Raw genomic sequence first — 18032 nt, forward strand, 5'->3', positions numbered from 1 at the left:
CACACTTGGGTTAATGTCGGCATCAGTTTGCTTTGCAGCGCCACCTAGTGGTGGCAAAATTGTTGTATCGACTTATAAAAATCGATGGCAGCACTGCCCTATGTTTGTTAGACGGGGTCAGCTGCTGTATACAGACAGCTGTCCCGATATGAATTGAGTGGTTTTAATTCCAGGAAAGTTTATTCTTTTCCAAATTTATTTTTATTGAATGGGTATTTACCTACGTTGTTTCCAACGACTATTAATTCTTCTTGAACTATGTTGTAGCTTCTGTCTGAAAGTTCAGAAAATATTCCTACTTTACCTTTAGTGATATACTTTCTAAATATTTGTCTCATTACTTCAAAATCACTTTCCGCTATATATATTATCCTTTTTCTATGTAATTCCTGTAATTCTTGAACTTTATTGTTTGTTAATATAATTTGTGTCTTATACTTGTTTACTATTTCTTCCTTAATGTAGAAGTGATCGTGCAAATTTTCATCTGCTGAATGGGTTGTTGCCATGGAAACATTTTCGTCCTCCACATTATATATTATATCAAAATCTGATTCATTATCCCAGTTTTTCCGAACATTTTATTCATTAACATGTTCCAATCTACTCAGGAAGTCCGCGACTCTATTCTCTTTTCCTTTAATATACTCGATCGTAAAATTATATTCACCCAATTTTAAAATCCATCTTTGATGTCTTGGCGACATGTCCCTTCCTTTGTACTTTGCGTGTAAAAACTTAATTGGTTGGTGATCCGTTAAGATCTTAAATTTTCTCCCGTAGAGGTAGGGTCTTAGGTAATTAACGCTCCATAATATTGCCAAAAATTCCTTGTCCGTTGCTGCGTAATTTCTTTCATGATTATTCAAGGTTCTTGAAATGAAACAAACCGGTTGTCCTTCTTGTGATAGAACGGCTCCAATCGCATAATTGGAGGCATCTGTGGTTAATGTGAACATTTTTTCAAAATCTGGATATCTCAAAATGGGATGACTACCAATCAATAATTTTAGCTTTTCGAATGCTTCTATAAATGTTGGGTCGTTTACGTTTACTTTTATGCCTTTCTTTAGATATGTTGTAATAGGTTGGGCTACCTTCGCGTAATCTTTTATGAATTTCCTATAATACCCGGTGAGCCCAAGGAAACTTTTAATTTGTTTCTCTGTTTTTGGTAACGTGATTTCCTGAATTATTTTAATTTTGTTAGGGTTTGGTTTTAGTCCGTCTTTTGTCAAAATATGTCCCAAAAATTCCGTCTCTATTTTTTTTTAAATTGCACTTGTCTATTTGAATTTTTAAATTATCGCCCTTATATGTTCTTTCAATTACGAATTCATATAATCCATGTGGTGTCACAAATGCGGTCTTCTCTCTATCTTGTTCCCTCACCAAAATCTGGTGATAACCCTTCGCTAAATCCAGAGTGGTAAAGTATTGCGCCCTGCCCAGTTTGTCCGGAATGGAATCTACATTTGGTAGTGCAACTTTATCGTCGATAGTTATTTCATTTAGCTTCCTGTAGTCCACCACGAGTCTATATTTCTTTTCTCCTGAATTATTGATTTTTTTTGGCACTATTATCAAAGGGCTTGCATAACGCGAAGAACTTTTCCTGATTATCTCCTGTGCTTCCATTTCCCTTACTTGTTTTCTGACTTCTGTCTCATGTTGGGGTGGTTATCTGTATAGTTTTGAGTTTATTTTTTCTTCGGTTGTTGTCCTAATTTCATGCTGTATTTTCATTGTACTAGTTAATCTATCTCCTTCTTTAAGGGGTTATACGCAGTTATGACTTTCAAAAAAATCGATTTTTTTTTATTGCATTTTTGTAATGTACATATATTCAAAAGTATACGCACGAAATTTGAAGTAGATCTAAGCAATACTTTCGGAGTTATACCTAAATATGTAGAGATGCCTCGGCACGTTTTAAGGTAGGTATTGAAACTTTAAACGTGTTTTTTTCAAAACGGCATTTTTCAAGTCGGTGTACACGATATCTCGAAAACGGCTTGTTTGATCGATCAACCGTTTTAACTCAATCTTTAAAGATACATTTTCTAGTAATTAATCGTTCCTTTTGTAAATCTGATACTTATTTTCCATTTTATAATCAACTAGCATCACCCAGTGGGCTTCGCACCACCATACATAAAATGTTTTTTTTATATCGCAAGAAATTTTTCATATTAAGTTTTCTTTATCGAACTCGTAAAATGTTTAAACAGTTGAATTAGTTGATTTTTTTCATTCAACATACTTTCTAAAGATGTCACAATAGCCTTTTCTGTACTTTTTTAAAATTTGATTGTGGTGGTCACCTATATACAGGTAAGGTGAAAGAGCCGATAAAAACTTGTAATTAAACTTTGATTCTTTAATTTCCATTTCAATTTTTTACGCTAAATAAATTATGCTAAAATAAATAAAGTTAAAAATGTTTTTCCAGTTCCTTGAATGCTCCTGTTTTTATTATATTTTCGCCCAAAATTAATATTAACATAATACACTTACAACCACAACAGTACAACAGAAACGCTCATAAGCGGCTGTGTATTTGTTTTTGTTTTTCCCATACAGGCATTTCGTATGAGAGGAAACCATTACTCACATAAAATATCATAACTCAGGAACGGCTGCACCGATTTCAATCAAACTTCACACAAACCACCACCTCAAAGATGGAAAAGAACTCTAAAATTTTTGTGTCAATCGGTTCGGCGGTTCTTGAGTTATAAGATTACCAAGGAAATGTAATATATAACGACAACTTGAAATAACCCAGGATCAGCAGTGTGGTTAGGAATTTCAGCTGATATAAGGCTATCGATTTGATCCGGAGTTATTTACCAGCCAAATTAGTATATGTGCGTGCGGCAATCCCCTTTTCTGCCATTCGATGGAGTACATATGGCAACGCACCTCCCCAAATACATATAATTTCACAATTAAATCCATAAGTGCTTTACATTTTTGCCGAAATGGATACTCATGTGGTTCAAACACATCCTAGGGTTATCCAGGTCCACGTTTTGGTCTATATCTCGAGACCCTAGTTACGGAGGGGCATTAAAAATACTCTATACTATAAAATCATCAGCAGCTTCCATTTGATACCCATATTGTACAAACACATCCTAGAGTTACCCGGGTCCACGTTTTGGATTATATCTCGAGACCTTAGTCACGGAACGGTATGAAAAATACTCTATACTATAGAAATCGTCAACAGCTTCCATTTGCTACCCATATTGTACGAACACATCCTTAAGTTATCGGGGTCCACATTTTGGGCGATATCTCGAGACCCTAGTTACGGAGGGGCATTAAAAATACTCTATACTATAAAATCATCAGCAGCTTCCATTTGCTACCCATATTGTACAAACACATCCTAGGGTTACCCGGGTCCACGTTTTGGATTATACCTCGAGACCCTAGTCACGGAGCGGTATGAAAAATACTCTATACTATAGAAATCATCAACAGCTTCCATTTGCTACCCATATTGTACGAACACATCCTTAAGTTATCGGGGTCCACATTTTGGGCGATATCTCGAGACCCTAGTCACGGAGCGGCATCAAAAATACTCTATACTATAGAATCATCAGCAGCTTCCATTTGCTACCCATATTGTACAAACACATCCTAGGGTTACCCGGGTCCACGTTTTGGATTATATCTCGAGACCCTAGTCACGGAACGGTATGAAAAATACTCTATACTATAGAAATCATCAACAGCTTCCATTTGCTACCCATATTGTACGAACACATCCTTAAGTTATCGGGGTCCACATTTTGGGCGATATCTCGAGACCCTAGTCACGGAGCGGCATCAAAAATACTCTATACTATAGAATCATCAGCAGCTTCCATTTGCTACCCATATTGTACAAACACATCCTAGGGTTACCCGGGTCCACGTTTTGGATTATATCTCGAGACCCTAGTCACGGAACGGTATGAAAAATACTCTATACTATAGAAATCATCAACAGCTCCCATTTGCTACCCATATTGTACGAACACATCCTTAAGTTATCGGGGTCCACATTTTGGGCGATATCTCGAGACCCTAGTCACGGAGCGGCATCAAAAATACTCTATGCTATAGAATCATCAGCAGCTTCCATTTGCTACCCATATTGTACAAACACATCCTAGGGTTACCCGGGTTCACGTTTTGGCCTATTTTTCGAGACCCTGGTATCCGATTCTTAAAATTTTAAAACACAAACCATCTACTGAATAGTCCAAACAAAGCCTAAAAATTTGGTTTGGATAGGTGAGCCCGTTCTTGAGTTATAAGATTACCAAGGAAATGTAACTTCTTTTTATATATATAGATTTACGGCCAAATTTTAACGTAAAAATCGAAATCATTTCTTTTAAAAGCTGCCATTTTGTGAAAATTCACTATTTTGATTAGCCGAACGATTAATTACTAGATAATCTAATATATTAACAAAATTTGTTTGGTTTTTTGATTTCAGATAATCCAATCCTGAGTTACGATGTACACCGTAAATCGTCTTTTTTTAAAGGAGGTTCCAGAAATCGCCTGCAGCACGCTCTATAATCAACATTTTCATAAATAAAAAATTTTGTTACGTACTTGAAGGATGCTTTTATAACCGCCAAAAATTTTCAAATTAAAATATTCTGAAGTTTCTTCAGGATAAATCCTTGACAACCCGTCTTTTATTTGCTTCATAACTGCGTATAACTCCTTAAAGAATAATTTCTGGAATCTACTTAATATTTTTAAAATTTCTCTTTTTTCTTCTTCATTCAAGTGCTCTTACTGAATTCTGTTTTGAAGTTCACTACAAAATTCTATTGCTTCTAATGCACAAATCTCTAATCATTATATGGGTTTATTAAAAAATGTGTTACTTTATCATTAAATGAGATATATCCGTCTTCCAAATTTACCATTGTTTTAAAACAATTTAACAAGTCGATTCCTTTTACAAATTTATATCTTCGCCCCTTTAATTCAGCTACTTTCCATCTAATCTTCGCATAATGGGGTATATTAAAAACGTCGGGTGCATCCGTCACAACTTCATATCTAATAAAATCCTTTTTGTTACTGGTACTAAACTTTATTGGTTCCTTTAATAAATTTTTTCTAAAATCTTTAATGTTACTGTCTATTAAACTAATACTCGCCCCTGTGTCTATTAATGCGTCATATATTTTTCCTCTTATTTTAATGTTTATGATGGATAAAAAATCTGAGGTCGTTCCCAAAATAAATGATTTTAATTATTTGGGGTTGGTTTAAATTGACCTCCGTCGTATTTACATTGTTTTAATTCAAAATTTTCTATTATTTCATTTAACTTATAGTTTTGTACATCATTTCTGGATTCCATGGGTGCGTTTAGGTCTTGCCTAGGTTGTTCCAAGCGATTTTGGCTGAAACATGGCCTAGGGTGTCCTACCTGCCCGACCCTCTGGATATTGTGTATACCATAACGTTCTATATTATCAACGTCCATGGGTTCGTTTAGGTTTTGCCTAGGTTGATTCCATCTATTTTGGTTGAAATTTGACCTAGGGTGTCCTACCTGCCCGAAACGCTGGAAGTTGCCTGATGGGTTATTATAATTGTTATTATTATAATTGTTATTATTATTAGTTTGTGGAACTCTATAGCGTCCTGAGTTATTAAATTGTTTGTTCCAATTATTCCAATTATTATTATTCCTATTATTATTATTATAATTATTACGATTGTAGTTTTCTATACGTTCTTGTGTATAATTATTATGTTTATTCTTGTAGTTTTGGTTCATATTTGAATCGTATTTAGTATTTTTGAATTTCCTATATTCTTGCCTAATACAGGTATCTTCGAACCTTCTTCTCGTCAAAATTCTAAGTATGTCATTAATATTGTCCACCTCATAAATTTTGTCCAACAATACACCTTGCGTCATTTCCTCCACGGTATTGACTAAAAGGCTATCTATGTTCGATAAGTCAATGTAATGATCGTCTTGGTAATATATAATTAGTTCGTCTGCCTTATACTTAATGTTTTGTAACTCTATTATAAGTTCACTTATCGAGTGTACCTTTAGGTTGGCTATTATTTTATATAGATGGTGTGGTTGCACGTTGGGTCGGTACCTTAACCCTCTAGTACCCAAGACCGCCTGTAGACGGCCTAAGTTTATTTCACGCTTATTCCCTTTTAAAATACCATTTAGTTACTTTTTAAACTCTTTCTAATTCGGGGAAGTCCCAAAATTATTGCTGGTGCATTTGGAGCAGCGTCTTGTTTTTTAATCAGCCGTCATAGTCATTTGAAGTCGGAAAATATTGAAGTGCGGTCAAATTAATTATTTTGCAAAAGTGGTGTATTTTAAAAATTAAATAAAAATATTAGAAGTGTATTTAGCTTATAATAAAAATTATCATAGTGTTGCTGGTTGTGTTCAAAATACGAAAGTTAAAAATAATAACAAAAACAGTGTTTCCTGTATTTTATAAACCTTTGAAGACAGCCCGTCTAGAGGCGGTCCTGGGATAACTCGGAATAAATAACACTATGCGGTAAGTTTGAAATTTTGATATTTTTAGAGGGGGGCTAAGCTTAAAGTTTTGGTTTTTTAGAAATGGATCAACGAAAAAAGTGTAAATTATCATCCCTCAATGATGAAGATATTGCAACATTTTTGGATTTACCAGAAATCGACGATGATACAGACGTGGAAGAAGATTTGGAAGATCTTTTAGACGAAGATGTGGACGATGCAGAATTACCTATCGACACTGGAATTGACGAGGTGATTAACAGGGCGATAAATTTGTCAGATTCTATGCTGGAATCAGAAGTGGGTGTCAATTTAAATGGAAGTCCCGCGTCGTTTGCATATGTATTATCCCCATCTACTTCGACTTCCTCAAATATTCCGCAATCACAGAATCGCAAACGCAAAGCTCCTGGTGAGCAGGTTGTCGGTCAACGTATTGAAACTATCATAACCGATCCAGGTGAGTTTGTTGGGTCAGTTAATGATATCGATCCTAAATCGCAGACCTTTAAGAAAATTTTGTGGCGAAAGAAGAACTTAGTGCTAGATAAATCAGCGATTGGTTTTTCTGAACCCGAATTGGGAGATAATATAAAAGATCTTGACACTCCCTTTAAGTGCTTCGGCGACAGTGTCATCGACCATATCGTGGAACAAACCAATCTCTATAGCTCTCAAAAGAATATTAGCACTACCTTTTCAACAACCAACTCGGAAGTACGAAAATATATTGGTATTTTATTTTATATGTCCGTGTTTCGCTACCCAAACGTCCGTTCATACTGGGGTGAATATGCGTTCCAAATAATTCAGGACACAATGTCTCGAAATCGATTTGATCTAATAAGAAGCAACTTGCATTTCAATGATAACGATAAGTTACCTGATAAAAATGCTCCAAACCATATAACATATTTCGACAACTATTACACGTCACTGCCACTTCTGGTTTATCTAAAATCACGCGGAATACATTCGCTGGGAACTATTCGTTCAAATCGAATTCCGAATTGCAAACTTCCGACAGATCTTGATCTCAGGAAACAACCCCGTGGATATTCAACTGAATTTTGTGGATCTGCTTTAGGAGTTGACATTTCTTTATCAGTTTGGAAGGACAATAAAATAGTGCGACTCGCATCGAGTTACGCAGGCGAAAAGCCCTTCCAGAATGAAACAAATGTTATAAACAAAGTGTCGCGGTTCGTTCGCTCAGAAAAAAAATTTGTTGATGTCGATTGCCCCACTGTAGTCCGTGAATATAATAGTCATATGGGGGCGTCGACCTCATGGATGGACTAATTGGGTGATATAAGATTCCGGTAAAGAGCAATAAGTACACAAACCGACTTTTTGTACACCTGCTTGATATGGCCATGATAAACGCTTATATTTTGTTCAGAAGAATTAACAAGATTGACACGCATGCTAGGCAGTACCAACTGCCGAACTTCCGGGCAGAGATCGCATACGTACTCTGCAAACAACAATATTCTTCAATACCAAGAGCTCCAGGTCGTCCATGACAAACTCCTCAAGTAAAATTTACTGGAAGGAAAGCTTACTTACCTCCTGACGACGTTCGCTACGACAGAGTTGGACATTTTGCAAAGTTTTTATCACGCACCGGTAAAAAAAGGTGCAAATATCCTGGCTACACCTTCGAAACTCAAATCGTGTGCCGAAAATGTAATCTGAATCTTTGTTTTTCCCAGCAAAAGGACTGCTTTCACAATTTTCAGTATAAATAATTTGCACCAACTGCCTATTTATGCCCAAAAGCATGCCTTTCTTTTGTAAGCATTTTTCTAAAACTATTTAAAATAAGACTGACTGTTTGTTTTGTATTGATTTTTGCTAAAAACTTTCTGTTTTGTTCAATAAAAGTACGTAATACACTGAATTTGCAAGTTTTCATTTAAATTTTTGTTTGACGTTTTTTCCCAAAGCCGCCTGCAGGCGGGGTAAGGCTTTATCCCTATATAATCAGATCAAGGAACAAAATTTCACTTTCTTGATAAAGAACCTATAATTTTACCATAATCCCCACCCCAAACAATTTTTTCATTCAAAAATAAAATTTGGGCACTAGAGGGTTAATTTTAGTGTCTCCTTTATTACATTCCAGTTGTCTGGTGTAGGTATATTGATGAGGACGTCCTTGGCTTGTGGATAACTATATAAAATATTATTCGGACCACTTCTTTTTTAAGATTTTCGCCCGAAATTGTCGAAAGCAAATACTCGATGCTGCTTAAGAAGCTATTTATAGTCACCTCCCCTGTTCCAGTAAAGGTTGGCAGATGATTTACCATCTTAAAAATGTTGTCCCTCATGAGGTTGGATTTTTTTAATGGTTGTTTTTGTTGTTGCTGTTGGTTTCGTTGTTGTTGTAATTGGTCATTTTGTTGTTGCAAATTCATATACGCTTGGCGTAATTGTTCCAGTTGTTGGTATTTTCTGGCCAATTCTTCGGCCACGTTCATAGACGCGATGTGTGTATGTTCCTCCATTCTTCTTTGTTGGTCGTATGCTTGTTGTCTTTTTGAATACAGCTTGCCTTTTATTTATTGGTGTCTGCTGATTTTTATTTTTCAATGTCTTAATTGTGTCCACTGATTTTTGTTTTTTTCAATGTCAACTAAAAAAAGTGTATCGTTATAGAGATTTGTAAAAATTTTGTTTCTTTTTTTTTCAAAACTTTTCTCTGGTCCTATTCTTAGCAGGATACTCAGAGTTTTATCACTTTTCATTTCGTATCACTGGATCCTTATTATTTTTTTAAGGATCCTACTGACTGCGCCAATTTCGTTACCGGTTCGCGGTTGTTATAAAAAAAACTAAATTTTTTTTTTTTTTATTTTACCTATAAACTTTATTTATTTTATTTTATTTCAATTTAATTTAAGTTTGACAACCACTCCAAAGAACGGGAGGAACAAGACAGACTTTATAATTATTTTGCAAAAGTGGTGTATTTTAAAAATTAAATAAAAATATTAGAAGTGTATTTAGCTTATAATAAAAATTATCATAGTGTTGCTGGTTGTGTTCAAAATACGAAAGTTAAAAATAATAACAAAAACAGTGTTTCCTGTATTTTATAAACCTTTGAAGACAGCCCGTCTAGAGGCGGTCCTGGGATAACTCGGAATAAATAACACTATGCGGTAAGTTTGAAATTTTGATATTTTTAGAGGGGGGCTAAGCTTAAAGTTTTGGTTTTTTAGAAATGGATCAACGAAAAAAGTGTAAATTATCATCCCTCAATGATGAAGATATTGCAACATTTTTGGATTTACCAGAAATCGACGATGATACAGACGTGGAAGAAGATTTGGAAGATCTTTTAGACGAAGATGTGGACGATGCAGAATTACCTATCGACACTGGAATTGACGAGGTGATTAACAGGGCGATAAATTTGTCAGATTCTATGCTGGAATCAGAAGTGGGTGTCAATTTAAATGGAAGTCCCGCGTCGTTTGCATATGTATTATCCCCATCTACTTCGACTTCCTCAAATATTCCGCAATCACAGAATCGCAAACGCAAAGCTCCTGGTGAGCAGGTTGTCGGTCAACGTATTGAAACTATCATAACCGATCCAGGTGAGTTTGTTGGGTCAGTTAATGATATCGATCCTAAATCGCAGACCTTTAAGAAAATTTTGTGGCGAAAGAAGAACTTAGTGCTAGATAAATCAGCGATTGGTTTTTCTGAACCCGAATTGGGAGATAATATAAAAGGTCTTGACACTCCCTTTAAGTGCTTCGGCGACAGTGTCATCGACCATATCGTGGAACAAACCAGTCTCTATAGCTCTCAAAAGAATATTAGCACTACCTTTTCAACAACCAACTCGGAAGTACGAAAATATATTGGTATTTTATTTTATATGTCCGTGTTTCGCTACCCAAACGTCCGTTCATACTGGGGTGAATATGCGTTCCAAATAATTCAGGACACAATGTCTCGAAATCGATTTGATCTAATAAGAAGCAACTTGCATTTCAATGATAACGATAAGTTACCTGATAAAAATGCTCCAAACCATATAACATATTTCGACAACTATTACACGTCACTGCCACTTCTGGTTTATCTAAAATCACGCGGAATACATTCGCTGGGAACTATTCGTTCAAATCGAATTCCGAATTGCAAACTTCCGACAGATCTTGATCTCAGGAAACAACCCCGTGGATATTCAACTGAATTTTGTGGATCTGCTTTAGGAGTTGACATTTCTTTATCAGTTTGGAAGGACAATAAAATAGTGCGACTCGCATCGAGTTACGCAGGCGAAAAGCCCTTCCAGAATGAAACAAATGTTATAAACAAAGTGTCGCGGTTCGTTCGCTCAGAAAAAAAATTTGTTGATGTCGATTGCCCCACTGTAGTCCGTGAATATAATAGTCATATGGGGGCGTCGACCTCATGGATGGACTAATTGGGTGATATAAGATTCCGGTAAAGAGCAATAAGTACACAAACCGACTTTTTGTACACCTGCTTGATATGGCCATGATAAACGCTTATATTTTGTTCAGAAGAATTAACAAGATTGACACGCATGCTAGGCAGTACCAACTGCCGAACTTCCGGGCAGAGATCGCATACGTACTCTGCAAACAACAATATTCTTCAATACCAAGAGCTCCAGGTCGTCCATGACAAACTCCTCAAGTAAAATTTACTGGAAGGAAAGCTTACTTACCTCCTGACGACGTTCGCTACGACAGAGTTGGACATTTTGCAAAGTTTTTATCACGCACCGGTAAAAAAAGGTGCAAATATCCTGGCTACACCTTCGAAACTCAAATCGTGTGCCGAAAATGTAATCTGAATCTTTGTTTTTCCCAGCAAAAGGACTGCTTTCACAATTTTCAGTATAAATAATTTGCACCAACTGCCTATTTATGCCCAAAAGCATGCCTTTCTTTTGTAAGCATTTTTCTAAAACTATTTAAAATAAGACTGACTGTTTGTTTTGTATTGATTTTTGCTAAAAACTTTCTGTTTTGTTCAATAAAAGTACGTAATACACTGAATTTGCAAGTTTTCATTTAAATTTTTTTTTGGCGTTTTTTCCCAAAGCCGCCTGCAGGCGGGGTAAGGCTTTATCCCTATATAATCAGATCAAGGAACAAAATTTCACTTTCTTGATAAAGAACCTATAATTTTACCATAATCCCCACCCCAAACAATTTTTTCATTCAAAAATAAAATTTGGGCACTAGAGGGTTAATTTTAGTGTCTCCTTTATTACATTCCAGTTGTCTGGTGTAGGTATATTGATGAGGACGTCCTTGGCTTGTCCTTGGATAACTATATAAAATATTATTCGGACCACTTCTTTTTTAAGATTTTCGCCCGAAATTGTCGAAAGCAAATACTCGATGCTGCTTAAGAAGCTATTTATAGTCACCTCCCCTGTTCCAGTAAAGGTTGGCAGATGATTTACCATCTTAAAAATGTTGTCCCTCATGAGGTTGGATTTTTTTAATGGTTGTTTTTGTTGTTGCTGTTGGTTTCGTTGTTGTTGTAATTGGTCATTTTGTTGTTGCAAATTCATATACGCTTGGCGTAATTGTTCCAGTTGTTGGTATTTTCTGGCCAATTCTTCGGCCACGTTCATAGACGCGATGTGTGTATGTTCCTCCATTCTTCTTTGTTGGTCGTATGCTTGTTGTCTTTTTGAATACAGCTTGCCTTTTATTTATTGGTGTCTGCTGATTTTTATTTTTCAATGTCTTAATTGTGTCCACTGATTTTTGTTTTTTTCAATGTCAACTAAAAAAAGTGTATCGTTATAGAGATTTGTAAAAATTTTGTTTCTTTTTTTTTCAAAACTTTTCTCTGGTCCTATTCTTAGCAGGATACTCAGAGTTTTATCACTTTTCGTTTCGTATCACTGGATCCTTATTATTTTTTTAAGGATCCTACTGACTGCGCCAATTTCGTTACCGGTTCGCGGTTGTTATAAAAAAAACTAAATTTGTTTTTTTTTTATTTTACCTATAAACTTTATTTATTTTATTTTATTTCAATTTAATTTAAGTTTGACAACCACTCCAAAGAACGGGAGGAACAAGACAGACTTTATAATTATTTTGCAAAAGTGGTGTATTTTAAAAATTAAATAAAAATATTAGAAGTGTATTTAGCTTATAATAAAAATTATCATAGTGTTGCTGGTTGTGTTCAAAATACGAAAGTTAAAAATAATAACAAAAACAGTGTTTCCTGTATTTTATAAACCTTTGAAGACAGCCCGTCTAGAGGCGGTCCTGGGATAACTCGGAATAAATAACACTATGCGGTAAGATTGAAATTTTGATATTTTTAGAGGGGGGCTAAGCTTAAAGTTTTGGTTTTTTAGAAATGGATCAACGACAAAAGTGTAAATTATCATCCCTCAATGATGAAGATATTGCAACATTTTTGGATTTACCAGAAATCGACGATGATACAGACGTGGAAGAAGATTTGGAAGATCTTTTAGACGAAGATGTGGACGATGCAGAATTACCTATCGACACTGGAATTGACGAGGTGATTAACAGGGCGATAAATTTGTCAGATTCTATGCTGGAATCAGAAGTGGGTGTCAATTTAAATGGAAGTCCCGCGTCGTTTGCATATTTATTATCCCCATCTACTTCGACTTCCTCAAATATTCCGCAATCACAGAATCGCAAACGCAAAGCTCCTGGTGAGCAGGTTGTCGGTCAACGTATTGAAACTATCATAACCGATCCAGGTGAGTTTGTTGGGTCTGTTAATGATATCGATCCTAAATCGCAGACCTTTAAGAAAATTTTGTGGCGAAAGAAGAACTTAGTGCTAGATAAATCAGCGATTGGTTTTTCTGAACCCGAATTGGGAGATAATATAAAAGGTCTTGACACTCCCTTTAAGTGCTTCGGCGACAGTGTCATCGACCATATCGTGGAACAAACCAATCTCTATAGCTCTCAAAAGAATATTAGCACTACCTTTTCAACAACCAACTCGGAAGTACGAAAATATATTGGTATTTTATTTTATATGTCCGTGTTTCGCTACCCAAACGTCCGTTCATACTGGGGTGAATATGCGTTCCAAATAATTCAGGACACAATGTCTCGAAATCGATTTGATCTAATAAGAAGCAACTTGCATTTCAATGATAACGATAAGTTACCTGATAAAAATGCTCCAAACCATATAACATATTTCGACAACTATTACACGTCACTGCCACTTCTGGTTTATCTAAAATCACGCGGAATACATTCGCTGGGAACTATTCGTTCAAATCGAATTCCGAATTGCAAACTTCCGACAGATCTTGATCTCAGGAAACAACCCCGTGGATATTCAACTGAATTTTGTGGATCTGCTTTAGGAGTTGACATTTCTTTATCAGTTTGGAAGGACAATAAAATAGTGCGACTCGCATCGAGTTACGCAGGCGAAAAGCCCTTCCAGAATGAAACAAATGTTATAAACAAAGTGTCGCGGTTCGTTCGCTCAGAAAAAAAATTTGTTGATGTCGATTGCCCCACTGTAGTCCGTGAATATAATAGTCATATGGGGGCGTCGACCTCATGGATGGACTAATTGGGTGATATAAGATTCCGGTAAAGAGCAATAAGTACACAAACCGACTTTTTGTACACCTGCTTGATATGGCCATGATAAACGCTTATATTTTGTTCAGAAGAATTAACAAGATTGACACGCATGCTAGGCAGTACCAACTGCCGAACTTCCGGGCAGAGATCGCATACGTACTCTGCAAACAACAATATTCTTCAATACCAAGAGCTCCAGGTCGTCCATGACAAACTCCTCAAGTAAAATTTACTGGAAGGAAAGCTTACTTACCTCCTGACGACGTTCGCTACGACAGAGTTGGACATTTTGCAAAGTTTTTATCACGCACCGGTAAAAAAAGGTGCAAATATCCTGGCTACACCTTCGAAACTCAAATCGTGTGCCGAAAATGTAATCTGAATCTTTGTTTTTCCCAGCAAAAGGACTGCTTTCACAATTTTCAGTATAAATAATTTGCACCAACTGCCTATTTATGCCCAAAAGCATGCCTTTCTTTTGTAAGCATTTTTCTAAAACTATTTAAAATAAGACTGACTGTTTGTTTTGTATTGATTTTTGCTAAAAACTTTCTGTTTTGTTCAATAAAAGTACGTAATACACTGAATTTGCAAGTTTTCATTTAAATTTTTTTTGGCGTTTTTTCCCAAAGCCGCCTGCAGGCGGGGTAAGGCTTTATCCCTATATAATCGGATCAAGGAACAAAATTTCACTTTCTTGATAAAGAACCTATAATTTTACCATAATCCCCACCCCAAACAATTTTTTCATTCAAAAATAAAATTTGGGCACTAGAGGGTTAATTTTAGTGTCTCCTTTATTACATTCCAGTTGTCTGGTGTAGGTATATTGATGAGGACGTCCTTGGCTTGTCCTTGGATAACTATATAAAATATTATTCGGACCACTTCTTTTTTAAGATTTTCGCCCGAAATTGTCGAAAGCAAATACTCGATGCTGCTTAAGAAGCTATTTATAGTCACCTCCCCTGTTCCAGTAAAGGTTGGCAGATGATTTACCATCTTAAAAATGTTGTCCCTCATGAGGTTGGATTTTTTTAATGGTTGTTTTTGTTGTTGCTGTTGGTTTCGTTGTTGTTGTAATTGGTCATTTTGTTGTTGCAAATTCATATACGCTTGGCGTAATTGTTCCAGTTGTTGGTATTTTCTGGCCAATTCTTCGGCCACGTTCATAGACGCGATGTGTGTATGTTCCTCCATTCTTCTTTGTTGGTCGTATGCTTGTTGTCTTTTTGAATACAGCTTGCCTTTTATTTATTGGTGTCTGCTGATTTTTATTTTTCAATGTCTTAATTGTGTCCACTGATTTTTGTTTTTTTCAATGTCAACTAAATTAAGTTTATCGTTATAGAGATTTGTAAAAATTTTGTTTCTTTTTTTTTTCAAAACTTTTCTCTGGTCCTATTCTTAGCAGGATACTCAGAGTTTTATCACTTTTCATTTCATATCACTGGATCCTTATTATTTTTTTAAGGATCCTACTGACTGCGCCAATTTCGTTACCGGTTCGCGGTTGTTATAAAAAAAACTAAATTTGTTTTTTTTTTATTTTACCTATAAACTTTATTTATTTTATTTTATTTCAATTTAATTTAAGTTTGACAACCACTCCAAAGAACGGGAGGAACAAGACAGACTTTATAATTATTTTGCAAAAGTGGTGTATTTTAAAAATTAAATAAAAATATTAGAAGTGTATTTAGCTTATAATAAAAATTATCATAGTGTTGCTGGTTGTGTTCAAAATACGAAAGTTAAAAATAATAACAAAAACAGTGTTTCCTGTATTTTATAAACCTTTGAAGACAGCCCGTCTAGAGGCGGTCCTGGGATAACTCGGAATAAATAACACTATGCGGTAAGTTTGAAATTTTGATATTTTTAGAGGGGGGCTAAGCTTAAAGTTTTGGTTTTTTAGAAATGGATCAACGACAAAAGTGTAAATTATCATCCCTCAATGATGAAGATATTGCAACATTTTTGGATTTACCAGAAATCGACGATGATACAGACGTGGAAGAAGATTTGGAAGATTTTTTAGACGAAGATGTGGACGATGCAGAATTACCTATCGACACTGGAATTGACGAGGTGATTAACAGGGCGATAAATTTGTCAGATTCTATGCTGGAATCAGAAGTGGGTGTCAATTTAAATGGAAGTCCCGCGTCGTTTGCATATGTATTATCCCCATCTACTTCGACTTCCTCAAATATTCCGCAATCACAGAATCGCAAACGCAAAGCTCCTGGTGAGCAGGTTGTCGGTCAACGTATTGAAACTATCATAACCGATCCAGGTGAGTTTGTTGGGTCAGTTAATGATATCGATCCTAAATCGCAGACCTTTAAGAAAATTTTGTGGCGAAAGAAGAACTTAGTGCTAGATAAATCAGCGATTGGTTTTTCTGAACCCGAATTGGGAGATAATATAAAAGGTCTTGACACTCCCTTTAAGTGCTTCGGCGACAGTGTCATCGACCATATCGTGGAACAAACCAATCTCTATAGCTCTCAAAAGAATATTAGCACTACCTTTTCAACAACCAACTCGGAAGTACGAAAATATATTGGTATTTTATTTTATATGTCCGTGTTTCGCTACCCAAACGTCCGTTCATACTGGGGTGAATATGCGTTCCAAATAATTCAGGACACAATGTCTCGAAATCGATTTGATCTAATAAGAAGCAACTTGCATTTCAATGATAACGATAAGTTACCTGATAAAAATGCTCCAAACCATATAACATATTTCGACAACTATTACACGTCACTGCCACTTCTGGTTTATCTAAAATCACGCGGAATACATTCGCTGGGAACTATTCGTTCAAATCGAATTCCGAATTGCAAACTTCCGACAGATCTTGATCTCAGGAAACAACCCCGTGGATATTCAACTGAATTTTGTGGATCTGCTTTAGGAGTTGACATTTCTTTATCAGTTTGGAAGGACAATAAAATAGTGCGACTCGCATCGAGTTACGCAGGCGAAAAGCCCTTCCAGAATGAAACAAATGTTATAAACAAAGTGTCGCGGTTCGTTCGCTCAGAAAAAAAATTTGTTGATGTCGATTGCCCCACTGTAGTCCGTGAATATAATAGTCATATGGGGGCGTCGACCTCATGGATGGACTAATTGGGTGATATAAGATTCCGGTAAAGAGCAATAAGTACACAAACCGACTTTTTGTACACCTGCTTGATATGGCCATGATAAACGCTTATATTTTGTTCAGAAGAATTAACAAGATTGACACGCATGCTAGGCAGTACCAACTGCCGAACTTCCGGGCAGAGATCGCATACGTACTCTGCAAACAACAATATTCTTCAATACCAAGAGCTCCAGGTCGTCCATGACAAACTCCTCAAGTAAAATTTACTGGAAGGAAAGCTTACTTACCTCCTGACGACGTTCGCTACGACAGAGTTGGACATTTTGCAAAGTTTTTATCACGCACCGGTAAAAAAAGGTGCAAATATCCTGGCTACACCTTCGAAACTCAAATCGTGTGCCGAAAATGTAATCTGAATCTTTGTTTTTCCCAGCAAAAGGACTGCTTTCACAATTTTCAGTATAAATAATTTGCACCAACTGCCTATTTATGCCCAAAAGCATGCCTTTCTTTTGTAAGCATTTTTCTAAAACTATTTAAAATAAGACTGACTGTTTGTTTTGTATTGATTTTTGCTAAAAACTTTCTGTTTTGTTCAATAAAAGTACGTAATACACTGAATTTGCAAGTTTTCATTTAAATTTTTGTTTGACGTTTTTTCCCAAAGCCGCCTGCAGGCGGGGTAAGGCTTTATCCCTATATAATCAGATCAAGGAACAAACTTTCACTTTCT

The sequence above is a fragment of the Anastrepha ludens genome, chromosome X, assembly GCF_028408465.1.
Source record: "Anastrepha ludens isolate Willacy chromosome X, idAnaLude1.1, whole genome shotgun sequence".
NCBI lineage: Eukaryota > Metazoa > Arthropoda > Insecta > Diptera > Tephritidae > Anastrepha > Anastrepha ludens.